The following is a 26220-nucleotide window of genomic DNA, read 5'->3' as shown; positions in this document are numbered from 1 at the left end:
AATGTCAGGAAAAAATTCTTAAACAATGAAAACGGTCTGAAATTGGAAGTTTAAGTCACCTTGGCTGGAATGAAGATCTCTTTCAATTGAAGTTTTCAAGCAAACTTTCAAAATAATGTTTATGTCCTGTGGGAAAGAGACTGGGAGATTGCTGTGATTGAAGAAATTACATTTATTCTTTTATTTAGTTAATGTGCACACTGTAATGTTATAAAAGGGAAAAACATAATTAATTGGTAAGATTTCTTCTTATGAAAAGCATCCTGGTAATTTTTTTAGTACAATGGTCACTTTAAAAAAATATATTTATTTATTTTTAGTTTCCACAAGATTTTGAGTTCCAAAATTTCTCCCCATCTCTCCCCTCTCCCCACCCCATTGTGCATTCTGATTACCCCTTCTCCCAATCTGCCCTTTCTTCTATCATGCCCCTCCCTTCCCTTATCCCCATCTCCTGTATTTCCTGATAAGGCAAGATATATTTGTATACCCTATTACCTGTATTTCTTATTTCCCAGTTGCATGTAAAAACAATTTTTAGCATTCTTTTTAAAACTTTGAGTTCCCACTTCTCTCCCTTCCTTCCTTCCCACCCTTCCCCACTGAGAAGGCAAGCAATTTAATATAGGTTATACATGTGAAGTTATGCAAAAGACTTCACTAAAAGTCATGCTGTGAAAGACTAACTATATTTCCCTCCATCCTATCCTGTTTCCCATTTATTTTATTCTGTCTTTTGACCTTGTCTTTCCCCAAAATTACTTCTAATTACCCCCTCCTCCCATTTGCCCTCCCTTCTATCATTCCCCTCACACCCCACTTATCCCCTTCTCCCCTACTTTCCTGTAGTGTACGATAGATTTTCATACCAATTTGAGTGTGCATGTTATTCTCTAATGTGATGAGAATAAGCTTCACTTTTTCCCTCTCACCTCTCCCCTTTTCCCCTCCACTGAAAAAACTTTTTCTTGCCTCTTTTATGAGAGAAAATTTGCTGCATTCCATTTCTCCCTTTCTCCTCCCAATATAGTCCTCTCTCATCCTTTAATTTTGTTTTTTTAGATATTATTCCTTCATATTCAACTCACCCCGTGCCCTCTGTCAATATGTATATAATCCCTTCAACTACTCAAATACTGAAAAAAAGTCTCAAGAGTTGCAAATATTATCTTTCCATGTAGGAATGTAAACAGTTCAACTTTAGTAAGTCCCTTGCGATTTCTCTTTCCTGTTTACCTTTTCATGCTTCTCTTGATTCTTGTGTTTGAAACACAAATTTTCTATTTAGCTCTGGTCTTTTCATCAAGAATGCTTGAAAGTCCTCTATTTCACTGAATGACTATTTTCCCCCTGAAGTATTATACTCAGTTTTGCTGAGTAGGTGATTCTTGGTTTTAATCCTAATTCCTTTGGCTTCTGGAATATCCTATTCCACGCCCTTCAATCCCTTAATGTGGAAGCTGCTAGATCTTGTGTTATCCTGATTGTATTTCCACAATACTTGAATTGTTTCTTTCTAGCTGCTTGCAATATTTTCTCCTTGACCAGGGAACTCTGGAATTTGGCCACAATGTTCCTATGAGTTTCTCTTTTTGGATCTCTTTCAGGTGGTGATTGGTGGATTCCTTGAATACTTATTTTGCCCTCTGGTTCTAGAATCTCAGGGCAGTTTTCCTTGATAAAAAGATGATGTCTAGGCTCTTTTTTTGATCATGGCTTTCAGGTAGGCCCATAATTTTTAAATTGTCTCTCCTGGATCTATTTTCCAGGTCAGTTGTTTTTCCAATGAGATATTTCACATTATCTTCCATTTTTTTTCATTCCTGTGGTTTTATTTTGTGATTTCTTGGTTTCTCATAAAGTCATTGGCCTCCATCTGTTCCATTCTAATTTTGAAAGAACTATTTTCTTCAGTGAGCTTTTGAACCTTCTTTTCCATTTGGTTAATTCTGCTTTTTAAAGCATTCTTCTCCTCATTGGCTTTTTGACCCTCTTTTGCCAATTGAGTTAGCCTATTTTTCAAGATGTTATTTTCTTCAGCATTTTTTTGGGTCTCCTTTAACAAGGTGTTGACCTGCTTTTCATGCTTTACTTGCATCTCTCTCATTTCTCTTCCCAGTTTTTCCTCCACCTCTCTAACTTGATTTTCAAAATCCTTTTTGAGCTCTTCCATGGCCTGAGCCCATGGTATATTTATTTTGGATATGTGGAATACAGAAGCCTTGACTTCTGTGTCTTTCCCTGATGGTGAGCATTGTTCTTCCTCATCAGAAAGGAAGGGAGGAATTATCTGTTCACCAAGAAAGTAACCTTCTATAGTCTTATTTTTTTTCCCTTTTCTGGGCATTTTCCCAGCCAGTGACTTGACTTCTGAGTTTTCTTTCCACACACACCACGCCTCCAGATCCACCCAGCCAGCACTTGGGGCCTGAGATTCAAATGCTGCTTCCCAGCCTCAGGGCTTTGGGTGGGGGTGGGGCTGCTATTCAGTGTGAGATTAAGTTCAGGTCCTCAGGTAGGGGCAGGGCCACCACTCAGGGCTCAGTTCCCTCAGGGGGTTTATGTAGAGACCTTCAACAATTGATAAGAGCTCCTGCCTGCCTGGGGGAGCCCTTGTCTGCTGCTGACTCCGCTGCAGCCTCCCGAGGGGGCCTGAGCCATGGAGACACCCCACTCCCTTCTGGGCAAGCCAAAAAGACTCTCTCACTCACCCCTGGTGCCTGTGGGTGGAGGGACCTGCACGGGTGCTGGAGATTCTGTCCCTGAAGCCTGCTCGAATCTGCTTCCCTTGGTGCTGCTCGGCCAAGGCAGGGCTGGGCTCTGCTCCAGGCCTGGTGCGTGACAGACCTTTCACAACAGGTTTTCAGGGCTCTCTGGAACAGAAATCTTGTCCCCTGTTGTTCTGTGGCTTCTGCTGCTCCAGAATTTGTTGGAAGTTCTTCTTTACAGATATTTATGGGCTGTGGGTTTGGAGCTAGCATATGTGTGTCTTTCTACTCCACTATCTTGGCTCCTCCCAAGGAATTATTTTCTTTAGTGAATGTTTGGATCTCATTTTCCAACTGGCCAATTCTGCTTTTTAGGGCATTCTCTTCCTCATTGGTTTTTTAGATCTCTTTTGCCATTTGAGTTAGTCTATTTTTCAAAATATTATTTTCTTCAGCATTTTTTTTTTTTTGGTCTGCTTTAACAAGCTGTTGATTTACTTCTCATGATTCTCCTACATCACTCTTATTTCTCCTCCTAATTTTTGCTCCACTTCTCTTACTTGGTTTTCAAAATCCTTTTTGAGCTCTTTCATGGCCTGAGACCAATTTATATTTTTCTTGAAGGCTTTTGGTGGAGGTGCTTTAACTTTGTATTCTTCTGTTTGCATGCTTTGGTCCTCCTTGCCACCAAAGTAGGTTTCTATAGTCTGATTCTTTTTCTGGTTTTTGCTCATTTCCCCAGTCATTTACTTGACTTTCGAGCTCTTTGTGAAGGTAGTTCTCCACTTCTAGTGGGAGTGGAGGGTGTACAGTCAGCTGCTCGATCCCCCCACAATCTGTGGGCCTAGAGCTCTAAAAACAGCAGCTGCTGCTGCCCCTGCTGCTGCTGTAGTTGCCATAGATTCCTTTGTCCCCTCCCTGCTCTGCTGCCCTGGGACTGGGGCTGGACCACTCCACTCTCCTACACTGATCCCACAGGCTTTTTCCACTGACCTTCCAAATTGTCCTCAGAATTTTGGGGTCTTGAAGTCTGGAAACTACCTCAGATGCAAGAGATTCAATGTCCCCAAGGTCTGCTCACGTCCTGTCTGTGCCAGTGTGGACCATCCTGGACTGTGCTCTGCTCTCAGCATGGTACAATAGATACTTCCCAGGGACCTTCCAGGATGTCTTGGGCTAGAGATTTGCTTCACTTCATCATTCTCTGGGTTCTGCAGTTCCAGAATTTGTTTAAAGCCATTTTTTATAGGTATTTGGCTGGGTTTTGGGGCAGTATTCTAGAAAGTGTGTGCTGTTACTCTACCATCTTGGCTCCTCCCCTCTACAATGGTCATTTCTAAAAGGTTTCAATTTTATTTTTAAAATCCACCAAAATTATTTATACTTTACTTTTTTATATTTAATAATAGTCTAACATTATAGAAAAACAATTTCCCCCACTAATGTGTTATTCTGATGCCCCATCATGCACACACATGGTTCTGCGTTTCATTCAAAGGCCTCATTAGCAGTATATATACCCTGGGAGGCCCTACTGAATTGTATGAGACCCAGTCTAGGTAAATTAAAAGAGGTTTTTTGCCAAAAGTTTGGCCACTAGATGATGATGATCTTTTTGGACAAAACTATTACAAAACCATCTCCTAAGGCATCAAAAGGTTTTGGTATGCTTCCATGAAGGGAGCACCAACATCAGTGAAACCACAACTCAATTGGAATTGAAAAATATCATACTTGCCAAAAAATTGGAACTACTAATTTTGTAATTAATAAGTACAAAACTCTCCATATTTTGTAACTCATGTTATTCAAGGAAGCTCATCAGAATAATGACAAATCTGCCAATAAAATTGACCTAAATATGCCGCTTTTATCGACAGTTGAAAAATTGGATATATCTGATAGTTGTTTTTTTTTCTGAAAGTGCAAAAATACTGCATAGGATTGACAATAATATTTTCTATGAATTGATACATTTAAAAATCTTTATATACAAACTGTTCAATTGTGAAGTAAAATAATGCTTTTACTCTATATTTGGTACCACTCAGGTACCATTTATAGTCTTCTGTCATTTGATACTTAGAGAGTTATATAACATTTCATCAAGTTATAATTTACAATTTGAACAGAAAAGGGGACAGAAAGTGCCTTAAAAGAAAATTATTTTATTTTTGACCTTTCTTCTCTCACCTTGGTTCTATTCAATTCAATTCAATTCAACAAGAATCTATTATGTACATACTACAATGCAAGACACTGTGCTAGGTATTAAAATTTCTAAAAAAGAAACAACAGGAAAATAAGGCCTACTCTCAAGAACCTTATTTTCTACTGGGATATGACAACATTTACAAAAATAAATAATACATGATTGTTTTAAATGGTGAGAGCATTAGCAAGTAGGAGATCAGAGAAGGTTTACCGTGGGAGGTGACCTCTCTTCTTCCTACTCAACTCTTTTTATGTGGAAAATGGAAACTAGAAACTGGTGGTTTCATAACCTATGTTTAAAAATTTGACTTCTTTAGAATTCCTGGATCATATATGCTCCCTAAGCAAGAAACTCTGTGGCAGCTTGGAGGTGAGGAGGAGGGAAGCAAGAAATGCAAGGGTAATAATACCTTTATCCTTATTCTACCTTTTCACTTCCTCCTACCTGGTCAGCCAAACTCAACGATGGGAATAGTGAGGTAACATGACTGGACACACTGTTTGGATAAGCTGGGAGTCACCAACTACAAGGCATCCAGTGATAGGGACTACCAATTCTTACCATCTGCCATGCCACTGAATTCCAAGTTTCCTAGGATTTACTAGATAACTGTCCTGATAGCCCTCTAGACCCTTCAGACATTGCCATTTGACCTGCTGATTTACCATAAAGAGCCCTAGGTCTTGCCACCTACTTTGTGACTAAACCCTTAAAACTTTGAGTCCATTCTAGTTACCCTGCAGTTAAACTCACTTGTTTGTAGAGTTACCTCCCCCCTCCATTATAATGTAGGCTCTTTAAGAACAAAGATATTTCACTCAGAGTAAGTGATTAATAAATGATTTTTCAGGGGGCAGAGCCAAGATGGCAGAGTAGAAAGATGCATATACTCTAGTGCCTCCCCCAAAGCCCAAAAAAATACCTGTAAAAATGACTCTCAACAAAGTTTAGAGCAGCAGAAGCCACAGAACAAGAGAGCAAAAGAGGTTTCTAGCCAAAGGTAACCTAGAAGGCAGACAGGAAAGGTCTACTTCATGGGACACTCAACAGAGCTGAGCACAGCTCTGACCACATGGCACTGGGAGGAAAAGGACCTGAACAGACCTCTGAACTAGCAGAGTTCCTAGCAGGGAAGGTCCCAGATACCTCAACCCACAAGCAACAAAGAAAGCTCCAAAGGTCAGTGGGGGGGGGGGGGGCTTTCTCAGCTAGGCTAGAGGAAACAGGATTTCTCCAGTAATAGCCCCAGGGGGCAGCAGAGGCCACAGCAGCAGACTGTAGACAGCTAAGGAGGCAGGGAAGCAATCTGGATCCATTATTCAGGCAGCTCAGCTTAAAGACTCTGGTGGTAGGAAGCAGTTGATCTAAACCCCAGCCCTGGATGATGGCCCCACCCCCACCCAAAAGCCCAGGAAAACCAAGCAGCTGAGTTGAATCTCCTGACAAAGGATTCATAATCAAGGAACTGTCTGGGAAAATGCCCAAAAAAGGGGAAAAAATAAGAGCACAGAAGGTTACTTTCTTGGTGAACAGGTGTCTCCTCTCATCCTTTCAGATGAGGAAGAACATGGCTTATTGTTACAGGAAGTTAAGACCCCTGCCTCCAGGGCCTCCAAAGTGAACTTAAACTATTCTCAGGCAATAGAAGAGCTTGAAAATCAAGTTAGCAGCTTGCTAAAGGAGAATCAAAAAAATGCTGAGGAAAATAACACCTTTAGAAAGAGGCTAACTCAATTGGAAAAAGAGGTCCAAAAACCCAATGAGGAGAAAGAGGCATTAAAAATCAGAATTAACCAAATGGAGGAGAAGATTCAAAAGCTCACTGAACAAAATAGTTCTCTGAAAGAGAGAATTGAGTTCAGGGAAACGAATGACTATGAGATAAATCAAGCAGTTAGAAAACAAAACCAAAAGTTTGAAAAAATAGAAGATAATGTGAAGCATCTCACTGGAAAAACAACTGACCTGGAAAATAGATCCAGGAGAGACAATTTAAAAATTATGGGACTACCTGAAAGCCATGATCAAAAAAAAGATCCTAGACATTATCTTTCATGAAATTATTGAGGAAACTGTCATGATATTCTAGAACTAGAGGGCAAAATAAATATTGAAAGAATCTACTGCTAAAGGGAAACTAAAAGGGAAACTCCTAGGAATATTGTGGCCAAATTTGAGAGTTCCAAGGTCAAGGAGAAAATACTGCAAGCAGCTAGAAAGAAACAATTCAAGTATTATGGAAGTACAATCAAGATAACACAGGATCTGGCAGCTTCAACATTAAGAGATCAAAGAGCTTGGAATAGGATATTCCAGAAGTCAAAGGAACTGAGATTAAAACTAAGAATCACCTACCCAGCAAAACTGAGTATAACACTTCAAGAGAATGGTCATTCAATGATATAGAGGACTTTCAAGCATTCATGTTGAAAATACCAGAACTGTATAGAAAATTTGACTTTCAAACACAAGAATCAAGAGAAGCATGAAAAGGTAAACAGGAAATAAAAATCATAAAAGACTTTCTAAAGCTGAACAGTTTACATTCCTACATGGAAAGAAAATATGTACAACTCTTGAGACTCTTCTCAGTATTTGGGTAGATGGAGGGATTGTATATACACACACACACATATAGACAGAGAGTACAGGCTGTGTTGAATCAGAAGACATGATATCCACAAATATATATATATATATATATATATATATATATATATATATATATATATATATATATATATATATATATATATATATATATATTAAAAATTAAGATGTGAGGGAGGAAAATACTGGGAGGAGAAAGGGAGAAATGGAATGGGGCAGGCTATAACTCATAAAAGAGATAAAGAAAAATCTTGTTCAATGGAGGAGAAAAGAGAGAAGGGGAAAGGGGAAAAGTGAAAACTACTCTCTCCACATATGGCTTAGGAGGGAATAACATGCTCACTAAATTTGGTATGAAAATCTCTTATACTACAGGAAAGTAGGGGAGGAGGTGACAAGTAGGGTGAGGGGAATGATAGAAGGGAAAGCAGTAACTAGAAATAAACACTTTTGGGAAGGGACAAGGTCAAATGAGGGCATAAAAAAATAAGGGGGTGTAGAGAAGGATAGAACGAAATATAGTTAGTATTATTCAACATGATTATTATGGAAGTCTTTTGCAAACTGACACATATATTGCTTGCCTTTTGAATTGCTTGCCTTCTCAGTGGGGATAGGTAGGGAGGGAGGGAAGGAGAAAAGTTGGAATTCAAAGTATTAGAAACGAATGTTGAGAATTATTATTGCCTATAACTGGGAAATAAGAAACACAGGTAATGGGGTATAGAAATTTATCTTGCCCTACAAGAAAAGAGAGAAGGTGGGGATATGGAAGGGTGGAGTGTGATAGAAGGGAGGACTCATTGAGGGAAGGGGCAATCAGAATGCAAAGTATTAGAGGGTGAGGGGAGGGGAGAGATGGGGAGAAAAACTGGACATGTCACAAAGTGATGTAAAAGCAATTAGTATTAAAAACAATCCACTGAATTAATTACTGAGACTAAATCAGAGACATCTTTAGTTTGGGGAAATGAATTTTAGTCCATGTCTCCTAGAGGCAAGTAACTTCGGGTAAAATTTGGCATTGATGGAAAAGTTAAGGTTTTAATGGTACATTTGATTTTATGCTTGTTATTTCAGCAGGAACTAGAACAGGTATAGAAAGGCATGTAAGCCACTTAAGATTTGCTTCAAAAGATGTTCCTTAGTCAATGTGAAATTATAGTCATATCTGAAACCTGGTTATAGGAATTTGCTATTTTAAGATTCTATGGGACTATTAAGTGACTGTTCTTCTGAGTCTAACTCCAGGTATGGGTAGCAAGAAAGGCAATCTGAGCCTCCAATCCATGATGCCAGTAAGCCTGTGAGATGTTGGTATGAACTGAAAAAGGTGATCTCATGGGAAGGGTGGGAGAGCAATCTGGGCTGAGGTAGGATTCTCCTGACTCAATTTCTCCACTAACACCTGGCAGACTCTAAGCCTCACTGAATGCAAGTTGACAATCTACTCCTGCCTGGAACTGACATGAAATTGGGGATATATTGTTTCCTTGCAATGTCCCTACACTTAGTGGCAATTTCCTATAGTCAAAAGGTTTGTAAGCTTAATACCAGTTCTATTAAGTTATAGATTGTTGGTAGGGGAACATCTGAAGGCAAGTCTAAAATTAAGCCATTAGGTTTAGGTTTTTAGACCAACACCAATATGTTAGGGTCCTTTAATTCTTAGTAATAGTGTGGAGACAATTAGGTCAAGGGCTTATTAAGTTAGCATAGACAGTTATTATTTGTGTCTCAGTTGGTTAATGTTAAAAAAAATCCATTTGTGGTCTATATTGTAAATGCTTTAAAAGAAATATCACCTGACCAAAAGTTGTATTATGTGATATGAACTGTGTTAAAAATGAAAAGTAAAAAAAAAAATTTTAAAAATGATTTTTCATTTATTCATTTTATTAATTTATCTAGCAGCTTATAGTTTCCCAACATTTGCATGCAGCCCATTATCCTTTTGTTTAGAAGAATCAGAGATTGGGTTAAAGTATCTTTATTAAGGCAAACAAAAGTTTGGAGAGTATAATGAAATTAGCAATGTCATTTGTTGAGTCAGTTCATCAGACTATATGTACATCCTGCATAGGTAATGCCAAAGGACAATGAACTGGGCCCAAAATTAAGTAGAAGGAGGAAAAAGAATAGCATTTGGAAGTTTGGGTAACACTTCCAAAGATCCCATGCTACTTAATACCACAAAGATCAATCTTTCTTCTCTTTTCCTCATTATGGTATATGACTAAATATAAAATAAACTGATCTCAAAAATAATCAAAATGGCAGCTGATTCAGAGGGCAATAGAAAGATACACAATAGATATATGTTGTCTTTTATCAAGGGTAACGAATTTTAGATATGATATAAAATACATAATCCAGGACATAGAGAACTGGGAAAAGAGCTGGGCAAATTATCTAGTGAGACAATGGATGGACATTTGAAGTATTGTCCTAGTACCTCCTAGAATAATAAGAGAATCAGAGGTAGGCCTACTGAGTGGATCATCTACAGAAAATTTTTTTAAAGTTATGACCAAGAAATGTAAAAAATGCAATTGTATAAAAGTTGTGATCTGCACTGTTGGGTTTTTTGTAGGGGGATGGGTACAGGGAAGGTTATGGTATGTTCTTACAAATGAAGTCAAGGTTCCACCTGTGTTAAAGAATTGCACGTACATGAGCACTATAAACATAAGACAAATGGATTTTGAATTTGAGGCTACTCATTTATATCACTTATATTTAAGCATAGGGAAGTGTAATTATTGATTTTTTAAAGAAACCTGCTACTAAAAAGATGGTCTTTTTAGAGAGGCAGTGACATCTAGATCTATAATTAATTCATCTGGTTAACTCATAGTTAGGAAATTCACTTCAACAGAACAGAGAAGTCACTTGAATCTTATAACTTTAGAGAACCACTTGGAGCAATGAGAAATTCAGTGTCTTGCCAATGGTTCCACAGCTAGTTTGGGTCAGAAGTAAAGCTTGTATCCAGGTCTTCCTGACAACAAGGCTAGCCCTTTATCCTGTAGAACACATTGCTTGATCATTTGCCAGATATGATCTTCAAAGGCACCCAACTAAGTGAGGAAAAGACATCTGTATTAGTTGTACTAGTTTGAAGTTAGTGATCTCATAAATTGAGTTTTACAAAAATCCTAAGGGGAAATAAATGAAATAGTCACAGAAAGCTAGAACACCATCCTTGAGTGCATCTTTAAACAATGCAGCACATTATTTGTTTGTCGGATCTTGGTTAGAAATTGAACATATAAGCCTTTTCCCCCTTGCACTATACTACCAAAAGCAATCTATCTAGTCTTGGGTCTGGACCCAGAAGGCATAAATTCAAATACAGAAGAATGTATACTTAGGATAATGGTAACAGCTGCCAACAAATATGTTTCTGGAACACAGTTACAGCAGCATGCCCTAATTATGTAGTGGAAAATAATAGTAATAAATGAGATGGGAAAAATCACAAGCAGATTAAGATAGTCTTTACCTTTCCATCATCCTTTTATTAACATTTTAATAACTTTTTTCTCTCAAAATGTACATGTATGAATAAATAACCTCTAACCTGAATTGTTTTGTCTTACGCAAATTTGAAAATATTGTGATGTTTTAAGTCCTAGAGGTCATATTCCAGATCTCTTGAACTCCTGGACATACTGTTTATTTTAGCAGGTCTGGGACATCATGCCAAGCTTCTCAGAGGATATCCACAATCATCAAGCAAAAATAAATACACAAGATCATTTGAATGAATGGGAGGAGGAATTTTGTGGAGGTGAGTACATTTCTGAATTGTATTTTTTTTTCAGAATTTTACAGTGTCTGCGATCATAAGTGAGTTTTTAAAGTTCCCGTTTTGTAGAAAGTATATATTTTTTGAAAGAGACATCTTTCTGTTGTTTTTATTTAGCATGTTACTGACATACAGAATATTATTTATAAAATATTCTCAGCTCAGGTAACTCATGAAAAAAGAGTTTTCCTTTTATGGCTATTTAATGGTATTCCAAGGGACCAGTTTCCTTCTGGTCTCTAAACCCAGAGAGAAACATGTGCTCTGCAGACTATGCAAGGAAAACAACTCCTTTCCTTTAAGATATATTTGTAAATTACATGGAATGATTGAGGTTTGAAAGACTCCTTTGGCAAACATGGGAAGATACTGAGTTTTGTCACATAAATCAGATGCAGTCCAAGCCAAAGAAGTTTTTCTCATTTTTTACATATTTGACAGAAATGTACACAATAGCTGAACAATGCCAAGAATAATATTTTTTTAAAAATAGATATCTGCTAAATATTAAAAGGAAGGATAAATAAATGTCAGTGCAGACAAGTTCTACTAAAAAAAGGCATGCTGGTGTCATGCAATGGAATGCAGTGCTATCACTTCATTTCTTTTATACATTCTGATTGATACCTATTGACAATCCAATTAGCCTTGCAGATAGGTTTAAAAAAATCTATCAGCCCACAGACATTTTTTCCAGCTTGTATAATTTTCGTGATCCTACTCCACTCTTATTCCTTTTATCCCTGGAATGGTAATAACTCACATATAAAGATTATACAGCACTTTCCTTACTGGGTAATTCAAGAATTATTATCAGCTCTGTTTTTCAAAGGAAGACTAGAAAATTTTGTATCTTTGCCCATGGTCACAGAGATTAAATATCAATCAGAACTTAAAATCAAGTCTTGCAAATTTAAAGCAAATACCACATTTGGAGCACCTCCTTGCTAGCTCAAGATATAGTAAAAGGATATTTTTTTCTTCTTTCCCAGGAGTAACAAATATAACAACTTGAGCTTAAGCCTAATGAAATGATGCTCAGGCCTAGAAAAATAACTCATCTAAGACTTGAAGTTATCTTAATTGCTGAATATACCACTGAATTCCTAAACTGATGGATCATGATGGTTTGGAGATGACCCAAGGTTCTTGAAGATTATACTAGCAGAGTATAAACTCTTGGTCAGTGGGTCCAACCAAATCTTTATTTATGGACCCAGAAATGTGCTTATTGTTCTGTCATTTGAGTATTATTCTATCTAATTTCAGAGAACTTCGGTAACTGAATGGTAAAGCTCCAGGTCACCAATGTTTTTGAAATCTACCAAGACATGGAGAGATTATGATTTTCATTAGTGGATGGAAAGCCCAACTCTTGAAATTAAAGGTATTTCAAAGACTAAAATAAGTAATACCTGAATAGATTTACTGCAGAGATTTCATGATACATGTGAAAGAATATATTGTCAAGAAGGTAAAAAAAATTAAATTAGTATAATTTTTAGTAATGAATTTAGATGGACAATTTGATTGTAATCTTTCCAAAGCACTTACAATTCACCTATTGATTAAAATTCTCTTTGAGACTTGTAAGTCTGTAGGGTAATATATATGTAGCTATGGTCCTTTGGGGCTATATTTTATGCTGCTCCTATCAATATCAGTCACAGTAACTTACATCATTCAAATGTAATGATAGATCAGAAAATAATTGATAGAATTTTCTTTGCCAAAGAATTAGGTAAAATCATACTACTGAAGCACTGGATGATAGTCACTATTTTCTTGTATACAGCAATTAACAGAAGGCAGTATGAATAGAGGAAATACGCAGGTAATTTATTTTGGTCAGTGGTTTTGAACTCTGTTCCAGTTAGCTCTTACAAACTCTTTTAACAGATAGACACATTTAGCTAACTCTTTTTTTCTGTAAACTTCTAATAAAAAGTACGTTTAAAGGAAGAGTCCTCCCTGACACCTATAATAATTGACATTGTTCTGAGAGTGAGGCACAGTGGAAAAGAGGAACCCATGGGGCAAGCCCTTCAAGGCAGTGGTAGAAAGAACCCAGAAGGGAAAACCTAGAATGGATAACTTGGAAACTTTGATTACATGAATAATAGAGAGAAAAGAGACCAGATAATTATAGGGGGTGTGAATCAGAGAAAAAGGATTGAGAGTGACTAGAAACAGAAGACAGATAATGAAGATAGTGAGAAAAATCCTTTTTTGGAAAGGGATGCAAAGAATGAACATTTAAAAATAAGGAACATGACTAGCTGAAGGGAAAAAAGAAGAAGGGGAAATATTGGATGAAAAGAGAGGAATCAGGAGTGAGGTAAAAGAGAGCCAGTGGAAACAGTACCATCTTCAAAAGATTAAAAGAAAGTAACTAAAGGAACATAATAATCTGCAGCAGAAGAGGGGACTTGAAACTGAAACATTTCTTCACAGACATTAATGAAACTAGGATAAGAAGGGAGGAAGCCGAATGGGGAAAATTTTTTGTATTAAATTTTTTGTATTAAATTTTTCCAAGAAGTGTTTGGTATCCAAGACATATAATCTCTCTAATCTCTCTCTCTCTCTCTCTCTCTCTCTCTCTCTCTCTCTCTCTCTCTCTCTCTCTCTCTCTCTCTCTCTCTCTCTCTCTCTCTCTTTCTTTCCATACATCCACATCCACACATATATACATACATATATAATTTTATATCTTTCTAGTAACTATTCTCCAATAGAAATATGATTAAAGGATATAGACAAATAGTTCTTAAAAAACTGCAAATTGTTTATAACCACCTGAACCCAATACTCCAAATTGCTATTTAAAATAATGCAAATCAAAACAACCCTATGATTTCATGCTATGACTAACCAACTGGCAAAAATGAGAAAAATGACAACAGTCAATTCTGGAGGGCTTGTGGAAAGAGAGATGCACTAATATATTGTACAAGGAGCTACAAAATGGAACAGCCATTTTGGAAAGCAATTTGGAATAAAGCTCAGAAAGTGATCAAGATTTCCACATCTTCCAAACTTCATTACTAAATTTCTATCCCAAGAAAAAGCATGGATAAGAAAAGTTCTTATATACTCCAAATTATTAACAATAGTACTTTTTTGTAATAGCTAAGAATTGAAAATACAATAGATGCTCATCAGTTGAATATTGCCTCTGATATTTATCAGCCATGTAACCTTAGGCAAATCACTTAATTCTCTAAGGCCTTTTTCCCTTCATTTATAAAACAGGAATTATTATACCTATAGTATATACCGACAGAATTTTCATGAAGACCAAGAAAATAATGTTTGTAATATAGTTCACAAACTTAAATGGTATCAGTTACTATTATGCCAATCTGTATTTGGATTTCCAGAAAGGACTGTGCAATGAGGGCTGTGAGAAACAGCAGACTAAATTCACTGTCCTGGCTGAAGAGGTAGATGGCATGATTATAAAACTTGCATGTTATGATGTAAAGCTGGGCAAGAGAGCAAATATGATGAATGACATAATCAAAATTCAAAATCACCTCGACAACCTACAGTATGAATCAAAACCCAAAATAGTAAATTCAACAGGGGAAAATATAAATTCTTATATTTAGGTTTTAAATTTCAATTACATAGCTAGAGAAAAAAGGATATGACTTGGAATCTGATGATGTGATGAAGAACCGGGAGTTATGCTTTCTTTGGGAACAATGTGAGCTTAGTGTGATGCCGTCACCAGAAACTTGTCTATAACAACTAACATAGACTTGCATTGATGTAGAGAAATGACAATGTATATTGATGATAGAATACCCCCAAATCACTGAAGTATGGGTAAAAAAGGGAAGAGTTGAACCTCCTAAAAAAGTGAACATACTCTTAGGATATTTCAATAGCACATAGTATTCATATCAAAGGAGATCCTGTAGCAGAAGTCAAGTTACAACTGGATTATTGTGTTCAGTTCTGGGCATTACATTTGAAGACTGACATTAACAAAAACTTATCTAGAGTACTTTGGCCAGGATAGTGGCCTTGAAATAATAATGCATAAGTGTTTATGATGAGAGATTTTGATGATGTAGGAGTAATAATTTTCTAACAATTAGGGTTGTCTCATAATGAAATAAATTCCCTCATAATGAAAGGTTTTTTGTTTCCCTTGTACTTGTTTAAGGAAACTAGAAAATTGGGGAGAGGAGAAAGATTTATAGACAGTTTCTCAGATAAAGTTCTCACATTTCAAATATATAAAGAACTTTGTAAAATCTGTAAGAATACAAGTCACTCTTCAATTGATAAATGGTCAAAGGATATGAATAGGCAGTTTTCTGATGAAGAAAATTGTTGATTAGACAAATTCCAATTAAAACAACCTTGAGACATCATTTTATACCTGTCAGATTAGCTTAAATGATTGAAAGGAAAAGCAAAAAATGTTGGAGGGGATGTAGAAAAATTGGGACACTAATTCATTGCTGCAATTGTGAACTGATCCAACCATTTTGGAGAGTGATCTGGGATTATGCCCAAAGAGTTATTAAACTGCCTACTGCCTTTGACCCAGAATTAGATGATTAGGGGAAAAGGAAAAGAATCTATGTATTCTAAAATATTTATACCACCTCTCTTTATACCACCAGTTCTTTGTCACTAGAAATTATGGGGATGTCTTTCAGTTGGGGAATGGCTGACTGATGGAATACTACTGTGCTATAATAAAGAGTTTGATGATCCTAGAAAAACATGGATAGATTTGCACCAAATAATGAAGAGTGAAATGAGAAGAAGCAAGAGAATATTGTATACAATAACAGCAATATTGTTCTAGGAACAACTTTGAGCAAATAAGTCATTTGAGTTTGTAAATACCCAAATTAACAGAAAGACATATGAAGAAAAATGCTATCTGCATCCAGAGAAAGAACTGATACATAGAAGTACATGTAGAATAATTGTATGTATATATATATGTGTGTGTATGTATATATGTGTGTATATGCACACATATATACATACGTATGCACACATATATAAGGAGATCTATACATATGCATGTATATGTGTGTGTATGTATATACACACATATGTATACAAACACACACGCACATATCTTTGTGTGTCTAATGGTGATCATTTCTAGGGTGAGGGGGGGAAATGAAGGGAAAAAATTCACATGATAGCTTAATCATATATTTAAAAGGAATAAAAGTTGTATATAATAGATTTGCAGTTTCATATACGATCATCTACTTTGTTGTAGAAATGCTAGTTTTATTCTATGCTAAAAATTAAATAAATATTATTTTTTAGAAAGAGGATGCATGGTTATCTCTCATTAATGCCATAAAAGATATTCTTGAATTAGAAGAGAGGTTGAATAAGTTGGCCTCCAAGTAACCCCCTTCACAAGATTGTACAGTTCTTTAGTGTCACCAGACTTCACATATTATATCACGCCATCAATGCCTACATTGCCTCCACCAAAACTCATTTGCAAACTTCTCGTTCCAAAGATAGGTAGTTGCAAGACCAAAATATATTAAATGATTTCTAATAATGTTCCTCTCCAAATCAGGTTCCATGGATCCTCTGACAGCAAGCACCAATTCCGTTTCTGAGTCTATTTAAAGTTTGTCAGAACCTTCCTGAGCTTGCACAATGTCAAGAGACATTGAATTAAAACTGTACTGAAGTTTTTTATTCTATTTGAAGATGCTCTTTCTCAAAAGATAAACCATTTTCCCTCAGAACCAGTATATAAAAATCTAAAGCCAATTTTTTTTCTCAGAGGAAGCTCTTTGCTGCCATTTCTCCTAATATATTGTAAATATGTAATAAGCTAGATTTTTCCTCTGAAATTATATTTACCTAAACAAAGATGCTATCAAAATCTCAAATTGAATAAAATGTTCATGTCTGTAGAAAGAATTATAATGGAGGAACTAGGTCAAATAATCAACCAATAAATACTTGCTAAGCACCTACTATGTGCCATATACTATGTTAGATACTGAAGATACAAGAACCAAAACAAACAAACAAAAAAAAACAAAACCCCAAACTGAAATGGCCCCATACCCTTACATATCTTATATTTTATTGATAAATTAATTATATTTGTAATAATTTACCAAATCAAAACTTTTTTAACCCCTACTTTGTACAAGATACCATGTCTGGTGTTTAGTGAACAAAACTGTTGTAGTAGAAGAATTCTGATGAATGCAATTATCATTTCCCCCTAACCGTATTTTATTTAATTCAGTTTTCCAGATGATTCCTTAACAGATGCAGCAACAGAGATACCCTCTGTGAGCCTTCTGATCATGAATAACAACTCATGAAAAAAACCGTCAACTAGTATTTATTTTAAAACTTTATGTGCTAGGTGCTGTGTTAAATATTGAGAATAGACTGTTTGTACTCAAAGAGTTCACGGAAAATAAGGTGATACATGCTTGCCAAAGGGATACGCTACTATTAGAGAAGAGACTCAGAATAGAATTCAGGTTATGGAGGGATTCTCTAATTACTCATGTTTAGGGATGGCATTGCACTGACTGCATTAACCCTGAACATTCCTAAAAGTTACTGGAAGCACTTCCTAAAAGATCTAGAATCACTCAAAAGAGCTTAGCTTAGCCCGATTATGCACACTGGAAAAACAAAATGAATTGTTAGTGACTCTCGTCAAGACTGTGATATGGCATTGCCTGGATAACCTCTACTTGGAGCCAGAAGATGGTTCAATGCTGGTTCTTCCACTTACAACTCATGTGACCTTGGATAAGTCATTTAGCCTTTCTTTGTTTTATCAGCTGCTAAATTGAAGATATTAGATTAAATGACCTTTAAAATTTTTCTGTTCTCTAAATTGGTGGTCATTTGATCTCAGCATCCTCTGGAGATGGTTGGTCCATCAGTCCATATATATGAGGTAGACATGGTAAATGGACATTAAGCTAGACCCACAGAAGAACAGCAGGAGAAGGGGCTTCATTTCCTTTAAGAAATTACATAGTTCTTTTAATGATACAAAGATTCTGGCTGAAACCAAGAGACTTTTGGGTTTCATGATGATTTCATTTCTTGTTTCAAGAAAACACCAGGATTTATATGTTGGTAACATATTCCTATGAGTTGCAGAAGAACTGAAGTTTAGAATCACATAAAAGACAACAGAAAAGCAAATCTTGGGTAAAGGCAGACTCTGATGCATTACACTTGAGAATTCATGCAAGAAAAGAAGTGTGAAGCCAGTCGTTAGAAAAATCTATGACTAGAAAAAGTGATGAGAAGGTCATTAGTGAGTGTTAGGGACCATTGCATGCTCACAAATGTTCTATTTCTATCCATGAAATGAGAAGAGAATATGAAAATGACATGCTGACTGGCCCCTTAGTAGTGAATTTATTGAAGGATGTAAAGGAGAGTTGTGCTAGATGGGCCTACACAGAGAGATTGTCATTTGCATTGCTGGAAGGAATAGCCCCATTGACGAGATTGCAGGTCCAAGCCAAGATTGAAGTACTGGTTCAGTAGTAATGTGCATAACATTCCTGAATGTTGGACCATCTTATGATTTATTCTACATGCCTCAGCTCAAATGGATTAAATTCTATATTTAGACGGCATCAGGTGTTTTGCTCTTAGAGTTGGATTTTTTTTTTCTGAGCTATTCAAAGTAAAAAATGGAGTAATTAAAAAGAAACTAAAATATTGCAAGCACTTAGTCCTTTGTACGTGTGGGTGCCTTTTAAATTTTATTTTATTACATTTTACTTCAAACATAACATAAACCAAAAATTAATTGCATCAATTAGATAAATTATTTGATAATACATAATTTCAGTAATTTTAGTAGTTATATTTTTAATGAATCCATATAGTCCACATGTTCTTTGCCAAACTATAAATACAAAAAAGCAGTAAAACCTACTCAAATTTTATAAGCAACTACTAAGACTTTCCCAGTAGTTACCATGTAGTCCATTGTGGTATAGGAGAAAATGCATTAGAATTGGACTCCAAAGGACTGAGGTTTTGGATGAATGGTATAAAAAAGGAAAAGAGGGGAGGGAAGAGAGAAAGAAGGAGGAAAGGAAGGGAACAGTGAAATGTGGAGGAAAGGAAGGAAGGAAGAAAGCAAAGGTTTTACATCAGCCACATACTAATTGTGTTTCCTTGGAAAAGAAAACCAGTTTATAGTCACAAGACCATTATTTCCTTCATTATAAAATGAGAAGGCTGGACTATGTGACTTCTATCATCTTTTATACCTGTAATATTCTATGATTCTATCATATCAACCCTTTTTCATAGGAAGCCAATAGTATTCAAACATGTAAATCAGATGAATGAGAACTAGAACACCTAAAAGAACTGAGTTTTTTGAAAATAAGGAATGGATATCACATATTTGGCAAGATGATGAAGCTGTTATCCATAAGCCTCTCCAAATTATAAATCCAAATAAAGGGTGAGTGGCATGGGACCCTGAGTTCATGAAAATATAAAGAAAGGGCTAAAAGATAAAAAATCCAAGTGAAAAGAGCTGAGGATAAGCTCAAGCAGATAAACTGATAAGAAGCTAAAAAAATTGAAATGAAATAAACCTTAAAAATCCTTACCACATTGAACAACTTTTAAACTATGATGAAAAATAAGCTAAAACTCTAATGAAAATAAATTAAAGCTCCCTGTGTTTTCCCTGGAGATTATGGAAAAGTAGCAAGAAACTTCAGAAAGATTAAAAAAATAGTTTTTTGGAAATAAGGTTGGAACTCAGAGTACTCAACATCAAATTTAAGACAAAAAATAATAAAATAGAAAATTTAGATTACATATTGAAGGATATTTCTGAAAATCCAATGGCTCTACAAAAAGTAATAGCAAATTAATGTCATAGAAGTGGAAGAAAACATAGCAGAAAAGAAAGAAAAGACAATTACCTTAAAGGACTACATAAATTCTACACAAGCTAAAGGAAATGAACTTGAAAATTGTTCTTTAATGATGTTCTTAATAATAACTTAAGGATCATAGATGTAGAAAGGCATGATAACTAAAAATAAAAAAGCACAAAAAGAAAAAAACCTGAATACTATTTTGTAGAAAATAATATAAGCAAACTTCTCAGAGCTATTAAGTCTAGACGCATGTACTAACTTATTTAAATGATTTATTTAATCAATTAAAGATGGAAAGAATGGACTTTTCACTTGAACCTTCAAGCCATGGAATGGTTAAATCTTACAATTTCCATATGAAACAACACATTTGGCTAACATCCAGGTTACCACATTTGTGTTTCAATAATATTCATTCAAATTTGTAGTATAACTCCGCAGCCATAAAAAATAAAATAAAAGAATGGAATTGGATATCACAAAAAGCAAAGTAAGTCAAGTTGAATTTTCAAGTAATATTTTCTATTAAACTAGTCTAATTTTGAATGAAAAAAATGAATAAAAGAGCCTTCAACAAAAGGTTGAGGTATTCTTGAAAAAGAATGAGATAAGTAAAATATTCAACTTGCCAATGATACACCACACAAGAGAAACATAAGAGAAAGTTTTAAAAAGTAAAATTTTCAAGAAAACACTAATCAATAAACCATTTTTCAGATTTCTAAATCACTGTTAAAATTAGAATGAATGAATAAGAGAAAGAATAGCAAAAAAGGAGCATCAAGGGAGAAAAAGGAATTAAGGCTAATGTGGAAGAAATATCACAGTGGAAAGTCACTCAAGCAAAGAGAAGAAATGCAGGAGATAGAGACAGAGCTAGAGATACATGCCTGCACAGCCTGGAGGTGAACAGAGTAAAGAGAGCAATTTCCTTAACCCTCAATAATAGTGAGAGACTGTTGGAAAAAGGATAAAAGCAATCAGGGGTGGGTGTGGTATAGTAGAATTGAAAGTTACAACTCACCCAAAGGGAAGAAATGAATGGGTATTATTAAGAATGTTCTTGTGGTGGGATTAGTTTATAATAGTTTTCATCTGTGGGGAATGGGCACCATATAAGACCACCTTCTTGGAACAAAGGTGATATTTTATAGGCTCTCATCCCTGGGTTGTGATGTGTGAATCTCTCAAAACAACAAGCAGTTGATGCTGCTTCCCCATATAGAATAGCTGGAAAGTCTTCTGGACCAGTTACGATGATGTGAAAGAGAGAAAATGTGAAACATACATAGACATTTTGTAACTTTCTGATCTGTTAACCTAATAGTTGGGAGACGCCTGTTTTAATTAGCTAAGTAGAGGGAAATGAAGGTGTCTTCAAGAGGGGCCAAATTAGCTTCTGATGGCTATCATAGGCACAAGGCTATAAGAAATAACCCTTAGCCCTTAGACTTTTTGTGCTTTTATTTCTAGGTGAAGAAAATGTCTGACCTTGAGAGTTTTTGATGACCAGGAGAAAAAGGCACAGGCATCCAAGAATCAGAGTCCAGGGTAGGTTTAGCCACCAGCCAGCATCAATGATCTGAGAAGAAAGACAGTCAGCTTTTAGACTCGGGTCAGTGGAAACTGAGAAAATGTCTCATAGGGCCATCATGCCATGTATTTGAACAGGATTTTGATGGGACCAATGCTTTGTAGGAACTGAGCTAAAATTTTGTTCTATTCTCCTTAGAGACTGAAGTGGTACAGAGGAGACTATGATCCTGAAGTATTGGGGGGAGATGGTTGTATGTTTCTCATTGCTATATCTGGGGAGAATATGTTCTTTGTAAAAGATAATTGATGTAAGTGGCAAAATAAAAAGAGTCCTATTGTCTGGCAACTAACAATGAGGGAGTGGAGGGGAGGAGGTAGATGGCCAGTCAGTTAGTAGGGGCTTGAACCAATGGCATTAAGGAACAGATACCACCCCTCAAAATGTTTTTGAGGTACTGTAGAATACTCAGAGATGATGTGATCTTTCTGGTTCTGGGGGATTAATGGCCTGAGGTTATATGCTATAAAAGGAGTAAGTAAGGCGATGAATGGAAAAATATAATTCAGAATAGCCTGGAAAGGGTAGAAACCCAGAAAAAGAACAAAATTAATGAAAAATTCTCATAAAATGACACCAAATAAGAAAGATAATTAAGCTAAAGGGTTGAGGTGGAAGGGGAGGTCTGATTCTGAAACACTTATCTAAGCAAGGAGGAAAAAAAGATCAAAGCAGAAGAATAAAGAAAATATATGCATATATATATACATAGAAAGAAAAATAAAAATTAAAATAACTAGTGATAGAGAAGATAATTGGGAGTTAGGAGTCATTATGAATAGAGGGTACTCTAAAAGTAGTATAAATATAACCAATTTTAGGGACGTACTGACATTTCTCTATAATAGAAGATCAAAAAAACCCATAAAAAGAAATAAATAATTAAAATGCAAACATAATTATCATAACCTTATCAGATTAATAATCTAATAAGCTGAAAGACAATTACAGAATGGATTAGAGAAAAAAGAAAGTATAAAACCTTAGTTCCTTGATGGCAGGGATGGCTTTCACCATTTTTAATCCCCAGCAATTATCACAGTCCCTGCTGCAAATTAAGTACTTAATAAATGTCCATTGACTGATTGATTTACCTCAGCAATTGACTGCATGTATGAAACATTTCTGAAAAATTAAATCAGAATACAAATACGAGGGTGGAACAAAATTGACTGTATAGCAGGTGATTCCAAAGAGTAGAAACTGCAATATTTATGTCAGACTAAAAATAAAAACTCATAGCATCAAGAGAAGTAAACAGAGACTGTATTATATTTAAAAGTACCCAAGACAAGGAAACAATATTAGCATATATATGTCTGTATGTATGTATATATACATATGTACACACATATACATATATAATCATATATATATACACATACACATTTGTGTACACAGAGAGAAATTTATAGATAGACATCTGTCTATACCAAATTGCTTAACATATAAACTAATAAAGGAAAAGTGAACTGAATTTCCAAAAAGACGAATATGAGAACAATAACTTTAGAACTTTCTTTTCTAGAACCTCGGAAAATCTAACAGAATAATTAATCAAAATTAACAAAAATTTTGATAAATTTAACTGAAACATTAACAAAAATTAAAACAAAAAGCACTCTCCCAAAGTAAAGAAACCCTATGACAGAAGCTAAATCAGTAAGACTTATGCTGTCTTCTGAATGAGAACATTAAGGAATATACATATATCTCAGTTTCACACAAAAAAAATAGATCATATGCTCCATAGCACAGAGAAATTTTAAATAATCTTAAAATGTAGAAATGCTAATCACATGAGTTGTAGACAAAATACAATAAAATAGTAATTAATACAAAGAACACAAAATGGAGATTTAAGAATGTCTAGAAAATAGATGGGTAAAAGAAAATAAAAAATTCAACTACTATGTGAAAGCAAATGATAATGATGAAAAAAATATTGAAATTTAGCAAATCCTGCCAAAACAGTACTAAGAGAAAAACAATATGCCTAGAATAGGGCAGGGGAAGTGCATGGGTGCTTACCAACATTGATGTACACCCAGAAGGAATCACAGAGATCATATTGTCCATATTCTTCATTGTTTATACAGGTTAGGAACCTAAGGCTAAGGTTCAATGACCTGACCAGTATCCAACATTGAATAAATATCAGAGGTGGATTGGAATCTTGGTCTGTTTGGCTTCAGAGCCAGGGCAATAGATAAAAGAAAGGATTGTTAACTGAGTCTTAATATGCAACTTAAAAACCTAAAGAATCAATAATATACACATACAAAACAAACTCGAAAGAAGTCAAATAAATAAACATTTATTAAGTGCTTACTATTTTCCACATAGTATGCTAAATGCAGGAAATACAAATTAAAAACAAAATCATAGTCCCTGCCTTCCAAGAGCTTATATGCTAATGGGACAAGATCTCACATCAAAAAGAAGTTGACAGGCAGAGGTAGGGGCCTTAGGGAGAATTGACTCATGTAGGGGCTGGCAGAAGAAAGTCTGGAAAGTCAGGAGAAGAGTCTGGAAAGGAATTAAGATATGGCTGGCCTAGGTATTTTTCTTAAAATGGAGGTTCTGGGAGGAACTGATCAATTAGAGGAAGGGACCGGAAGGGGAGGAAAGAACTTCCAGGGTGAGATGGCTACTGTGACATGGTGGAGGAAGTTTGAAGAGGCCTAATGGACAGAATGAACTTCCAGAATGAGAAGCTTTTGTGTAAAAACTTGAGAACTGTAGTAGAAATAGTTAAAAATGAAAAATACAACATACGTAGAAAAAAATAGAGAAATTTTAAAGCTGCTTCATTGAAAGGACTAACAAATCAACAAACTTTTAGCGAATCTGGTTGCAAAGAGAGCAAAATCAAATTACCAAAATTTTTAAAATAAGATGAAATGCCAAAAAAAAGGAGTCATAAAAAGAATTATACACAATTATATACTAGAGTAGTGCTATACATAACTTTATGCCATTGAAACGAGTAATTTAAAAGAAATAGAGGTTTACCTATAAAAATATAAGATGTTCAAATTAACAGAGTATGAAGTAGAGATCTTAAACAATTCAATCTCAGAAAATAAAACTGAACAGGCCATAAAGGAAATTCCAGTTTCAGTTCAGGCAGATTTACACATAGATTCCATAGAAGATTTAAGGAGTAATTAACATTTGTGCTGCACAAAATATGATCAAAAATTGAGAAATAAAACACTTGAACAACTTTTCTTTTTTTATGTGACAAATGTGGGCCAGTCATCCAAGTTTGCAACCTGTCATTCTCCCTTAATGCACTGATACAGGGTGTCCCCAAAGTCTACTTTTGTACAATATTTTTGTGCATTTTAGTATAGTTTTAAGCTACTAAAGCTTAAAGCTGCACTAAGACTTTTGGGACTTCCTATATAACTGATTGATAGCTTTCATAGACTCCTCCTCCTCCATAATCTGATTTGCTTTTGTCCCCTTCTTTTCACAAAATAATTTGTGGGAACCAAGAGATACATAGTCACCAGAATAAGGGAAGAGATAGTCCTCCTGACATTCATCTTTGTCTGAACATATCTCCAAGATTATGATTGCTTTGGGCTAACTCATTTCAATAAGTCACAATAAGATAATAATAAGTGTTAGTACTGATAAGCAATAAATCCCAAAGGAAGGAAACTAGAGTAGTAAAGACAGTTACAAGTCATATGAGAATCAGAGGAAGGAACAACCATGTTTATTCTAGAGAACAGATGAGTTGGAATGTTTGAAGGACTCTCAAAGCAAATAGGTTTGGGATTTTTTTTTCTTTGATGTTTTTCATCCTTGATTTTCAAAGAGGACCAATGATTTCATGTCTTAACTTCTCTTACCTTGTATGTGAATTGGATATCAATGAAGCAGAGTTGTGCAAAGCCATCAGCTTCATTCTCTCTTCCAGAGTCGAATTCCAATGGAAATTCAAAAGTTAGGATGACTAGCAATGCCCCAGGATGCAGCGAATAACCTTGTCATCTTTGATGTCTGACCAAGCTTTAAGCTCTCCACAATCCCTGCTTCAGCTGCCTTCATGGTCATTGGAACAAATTATTCTCATCTACCCATTTCGCCCAAGGAAGTCGTAATATTCTTGGGACAGACGTACCTCTAACTCACTGGTGAGTTTGAGGCCTGCTAGTTACTTTTAATCTGGTTTAGCACACATGCTAAAATGATTTTACTGGGCTGTGGCCCCCACACATGCTACAGCTTTTTGGAACTGGGTGAGAGGTGGACACCAAAGGTGGATGAGCAGTCCTGAAAAGAACTTGGCACCAGAGGGTGCTAGTCCTCCTAAACACTCCTATATACAAGTGGACAGAATTGTTGGTAGAAGG

At 35.6% G+C, this 26220-nt stretch overlaps 1 long non-coding RNA gene across 2 annotated transcripts in view; it reads left to right on the top strand.

The window, feature by feature from the left end:
* LOC140500951 (uncharacterized) overlaps positions 1 to 24839 on the top strand; it is a 60699-nt gene extending 35860 nt beyond the window's left edge. Inside the window, exons 2-4 of one of the 2 annotated variants that reach the window (XR_011965985.1) lie at positions 11221 to 11326; positions 12614 to 12731; positions 21730 to 24839. This is a non-coding gene — a long non-coding RNA (uncharacterized lncRNA). Of the gene's footprint in view, positions 1 to 11220; positions 11327 to 12613; positions 12732 to 14065; positions 14515 to 21729 lie in introns of those variants that run through there. The other variant, XR_011965984.1, reaches the window with a different exon arrangement.
* The last annotated feature ends 1381 nt before the right edge of the window (positions 24840 to 26220 follow it).

This window comes from Notamacropus eugenii, chromosome 4 (genome assembly GCF_028372415.1).
Source record: "Notamacropus eugenii isolate mMacEug1 chromosome 4, mMacEug1.pri_v2, whole genome shotgun sequence".
Lineage (NCBI taxonomy): Eukaryota > Metazoa > Chordata > Mammalia > Diprotodontia > Macropodidae > Notamacropus > Notamacropus eugenii.
This window is presented reverse-complemented; position numbering and strand designations above follow the sequence as displayed.